We start from the raw sequence: 5,273 nt of genomic DNA, 5'->3' as shown, positions 1-5,273 counted from the left end.
TATACTTATATTTTGTTCTTAATAGATGTTGCTTGCTATAAATATAGTTGTCTATTTTGTTTGTATATCTGGAGTTTGTAACAAAAATAATTTCCCCCTGGGATTATTTAAGTATTTCTGATTCTGATTCTGATTCTGAAAGGAAAAGAAATGCAGTTACAACAAAGATTTGGAAACTACTTCTAACCGGGTGAAGATGACTATCACAGATTATCACATATAAGAACTGTGAAACTTTAGTTCCCTTTTATGCTTAATGTCTTTATTTAGCGAGGGAGTTGGGGAAGTTGCATTAAAATAAAATATATTTAAGTCCAGTGTGCAAACTATACCACAGCTATTGGTGCAGCTCACTTTTTCTTACGGGGGGAGGGTGGTGCTTGACTGATTGACGCATAGTATGCTCGCTACAAAACAGAGATATGAATATGACTGAGTGGGACAAAGCAAGTTAGTTTCCTTCTGATATTTGAGTTAAAGCAAGTGAGTTTTATAGTATTGTTCCACAATGCTTCAATGGTATGGCATGCAGAATAGTTGTATGCCGGTATCGTGAATTAGTGAGGAATCACACAGCAAAAATAGCCTAACTCTACGCATGACCCATTATGATGAAAATACAGAAACACAGAAATGCAAGACATTGTTATTCTTTTAAATGTCTGCACCTGCACACCTGTCTGGACCATCTCTACTGGCATCTGTTTCTTGAAGTTGAGAGCGTCTCTGAGTCATCATCTACGGTGCTATTCTTTTAAATCTAAAAAACTAAAACACCTCTACAGACCAAACTCCATTAAAAAATCTGGCACTTTAATACCAACAATCACATCTGCTTCCTAAAGTCGAGAGCTTCCCAAAAGCATGTGGGCAATATTTAAGAGACAACCCCCAAATTTCACAAACGGTGCTTTCAGGGAAGCTTGTGTCTTTATGAGTCAAAGTGGAGGTGATGTTGTAACACGAGGCACAATTAAAAGTTGACCCTCCCCTCTGGTTGATCACAATGGAGGCAACGGCAGCAGGAAGGAGATGGCAGCGGAGGGTGGGAACACCGAGAGGGATTAATTAGCATTCTCAGTAGAGTTTACATATATTTGATTAATTCAGGCCCTCACAACGCTTCCCGTTTTAAAGATAACTGCTCTTCTCCGAGGCTAAACAATTAGGTTACGTAAGCTCATCTGAGTCTTACATTCCCATGTCACAGACCTCGAGCCAGCTGAGCAGCTCGGCTGAAAACCCTTAATTATCGCACGCCGATGAGGCAATCATCTTCTATTTACTCGCTCTCTCTGCTGCACACACACAAAGCTCCAGTTAATGACCCAGTGCAGTTTAAAATAACCTGCGCGAGGATATAATGAACTTCACTGTGCCATTTTCATCTGTCTTTTTAGGGTAATTAAAGGGTTCGCGATGTGTTCAGGGCCCATTGTGGTGCGTTTTAGGTAATGCCCTGGTGGTTTGGAAACCAGTTTAGTAGTACTGAGTAGCAGTCAGTCAGTTACAGCCTCTATTCTAGTCTCTATTATCTAAATATTATTTCATTTTTATCTGGAAATGTATTTATTTATTTTGATTATTCAAAAATTCAAGATTCAAATAAATAGTTATTTCCCTTCATTTCCTTTCTCCTCACTATAGAAGACCATTTCTGCCAATGTGATGGGAAAAAAGGATTCATTGGCGTAAATGAGCTTCCACACATCACTAAAATCCTCTCAATCAGGCAAAAATCTCCATAAACATAAACCACAAATTTAATAAAAACTAAATAATTTGTGCTCTCAAATGACCTAATTTGTTGTTTTAAATAAAAGATGTTTGCATTAAATAAAATTACAGAACACAACATTATACACTGATACTATTTTATAATTTGTTCCAAAATGTCAAATGTTAATGACATTTTAATGCTGATTAACTGGCAAAATTCAGAGTAAATCAACATATTTAAGACCAAAATCAAACTTTTATGCTGCATTTTTATGGATGTTTAGGACCTGAAAGCTTTGTATTTTAAGTATTGCAGGAACAAGAACAAATGCAACCTAAAGATGTTAATATGAAGGAATGAATTCAGGCAAACATTGGTGACATTGCTTTGAACCAAGTGAGTCATATGATGCAGTAGGTAAATTCAGTGATGACTACCTGTGCTCCTCGGCCTACGACTCTACCTCCACACACGAGATTATGCAACTGGAGGTTTAAATCCTGATTACAGCGGAGGGGGGGAGAAACTGATGGACGGAAGAGCCTGATGTACATTGAGTCGGTTTTACTCACATTTGAGCTAAAATTTGAATCCCAAACTCCACATGGAGGTCAGGAAGAAGAGCTTTAATTAGATTTAATTTAATTAAATCTAAATTATTTATTAATTTTAAGCAGAAATTCTGGTTCAGGTCAAACATAAAACTGCTTCCTGGGGTTCAGGCTTATTCAGATGGGTCGGGTTGTACCAGTTTTTTTGCGAAGTGAGAAGCAGAATTAACAATATTAGACAATAAAACGATATAAAAGAGAAATGTACAAACAGAAAATCATGTTATATGTTGGACTTAAGGCATAACTGAAGTCTTTATATTGCTCTCTTCACAACCACCAGACTCCTTTAAACCTCACAGAATATACGGGGGTTGCTACTCTAACGTCGCCTCCATCTGTTAGTTAGTTTGTGATTTTGTGTGACTTTGGTGTTTTTAACACGTCAATTCGGATCCAAACTAACGTTAGTTGCTGCGTATCGAGGCAGCGGCCGACCAACAACTCTCGTGTTCTGCAAGATAAAATTGCTGTTTTTGTTAAAGGAGTTTGGTGGCTTTGGAGAGAGTATAGACAGATATGTCCTGTATGTCTGACAGCAAGGTAAAGTACTGAAATATTGTAAATAATAAAACTGATTGAAACTGAATGCCTTTTTTTTCAGGTGTTTTTCTTTTTTTTCTTATTTCTTGCATTTTTTCCTCTTTTTCACCAACAATTTATGATACTCAATAAAAGCTCCTCTTGGTTTCTTGATTTCATAGATTTGAGCAACAATAAAGCAAAGCAAAGCTGCAAAGCTGCAGTGATATATATATATATTTGTGTGTGTCTTTGTCTCTGGTAGTTCAGTGTTTGCTTTCAGTTCTCCGGTGAAGCTTCATGATGACTCAGCTGTTGTTGATGAGACTGATTTTGGCCTCCAGAGAAACACCTGAATGTGTCGGACAGAACAGCGAGTTTGTGTTCGCCGATGAGCTCACGGTTGGTTTTTATGTAAAACAAATGAATAAATGTGTTCAGTGTTTAATCTCAATATTACAAATTAGATTTTATAAACACGTTTCTGATGTTGTTGTGTTCTGTAAGACTGTTTACTTTATATTTATCACAGATGAACTAAACAGAGATATCAACTGACTATTTATTCTTTAAGTTTTCTAACACACCTTACAATCAAGACGGCCTCACAACCTGCTGTGAAGCTTTGGTATTAGTGAAGGTCCTGACATCTAGGTTGAGAACCACTGCATTAAAGGACCAGTGTGTCGGATTTAGCGGAATCTAGCGATGAATCTACAACTAACTGAACACTGCTCGCGTCTGTAATTGATGAACTGGGAATGAGAACAAGCTGTGAACTGTAGAAACATGGCGGACCCCACCAGAAGAGGACCCGCTCCCTCTGTAGATAAAAATGTCTCCTTCTTGTTCCTGGATTTGATAGTTTTGATTAGATTTGATTTTCGCCCGTAAACGATGCAAAACAGCTATTTTGAGAGTCTTAAAGCTTCGTTTATTGTGAAAAATCTCCTGGAAACGCAGAACCGGTCATTCGCATTGTGAGCCAGGCCGAGCTCTGAACCTCATCTTTGCTCTCTCGCGGCTCTCCGACTTTTTTCGAGCAGCAGTGGAGGTTGCAGCTGAGGACTGCCACTGTGTGTGTGTGTGTGTGTGTGTTATGTAACTTCCTCATTGCATTGTCTCTCCAGCTTCCAGCGCTTTCCTTCCCAGCCTGAGCTGAGCTGAGCGGGGCACGGGTTACAGGAGGGCCAGCAGAAAGCAGCTAATCACCTCACCCTCAGAAATCACTGCTCGTTCGACGGCTGCAGCTTTAAACGCCAAAAAAGCTTCAGTCGTCCATCTCCGGCTGAGCGTCAGAGTCACACATTTACTTTTTGACAGTTTTAACAGTGCTAATCACGGCTGATGGGTCTGTGTGGTAACACGCGGGGTAATTAGTTGTGCTGCAGCAGCTCATCGGTCCTGTCACGCGAAGCATTAGACGCCCCCGGATTAAATGCATTTATGAGGGTAAAAATAGACACATGATAATGCATCACATGTAAATACTGGACTTCTTATGTGTGGTTATTTATATGAATGGCGACGAGCACACTGGCCCAAGATTACAGAGCTGTTCGGATTAAGTCGGGATGCGTTTTTTATTTTTTATTTTTAACCATCTCTGTAAAATGAGACGTCAATCAATCTGACAGCTGTGACTGGATATTTTTGTCAGTAAAGTTTTTTAATCTCTTTCCAAGTTTTTGAGGACACAGCTTAGAGTTCGGGGGCTCAAATCCCTGTGAGGCGCTCAAGGGTGGACAAACAACGATGGGAAAAGACAAAAGCATCTCTTCATGTGCAAATAAGCCAGTGATTCCCAACGAGCCATTTATCACAAAGTTTCACAGGGAGTCATGAGGTCTTGATTTTAGGGGATGTAAGAAAGGTACAAATATATACACACTAGGTTCGATATCTCAGTATTTGGTTCATTTCTGTGAAGAAAAATAAATATAAATTGTCTAATAAAAAAGTGGCCAAATGTCAGAGCCAAGAAAACGCTAAATTTGTCCAAAAAAAAGTCTGTAAACCTGTTATAAATTATTTTAAAAATCCAGAATACAGACAAAGAATTGTATAAAAAGTTCCCTAAACAGGAAATAATCTGCTCATATTTCATCCAAATCTCTGGGTTTACACAAACTTCCTGCAGTTACTGAGTTCATGTTTGATGTTGAATTTTGTGTTGAAGTAATATAAAAAATATTCCATAAAATATGAGTCAGTGTTATTAGATGGATAGGAAAGTTGGCTCCCCCCTTAAGGAAAGAAGGGGTTTGCGGACACCACTGATGTAGACACACAAACTGAACCCACATTCACAGATTCAACTAACAGTTTTAAAAGGATGCATTTAAAACTGCTCGGAGCAACAGGAGGCTTCAATCCAACCAGAGTGGTTCAGACCAATCAGGAGTCATTAATAACAAGCA

At 38.7% G+C, this 5,273-nt stretch overlaps 1 protein-coding gene across 1 annotated transcript in view; it reads left to right on the top strand.

Annotated features, from left to right (window-relative positions):
* The window catches only part of LOC118342013 (glutamate receptor-interacting protein 1-like), a 32,098-nt gene that overhangs the window by 6,970 nt on the left and 19,855 nt on the right, over positions 1–5,273 (top strand). The window lies entirely within an intron of this gene.

This window comes from Morone saxatilis, unplaced genomic scaffold (assembly GCF_004916995.1).
Source record: "Morone saxatilis isolate NCDOM2014 unplaced genomic scaffold, NCSU_SB_2.0 Contig10, whole genome shotgun sequence".
NCBI lineage: Eukaryota > Metazoa > Chordata > Actinopteri > Moronidae > Morone > Morone saxatilis.
Note: the sequence above shows the minus strand (reverse complement) of the source record. Positions and strands in the feature narration are given on the sequence as shown.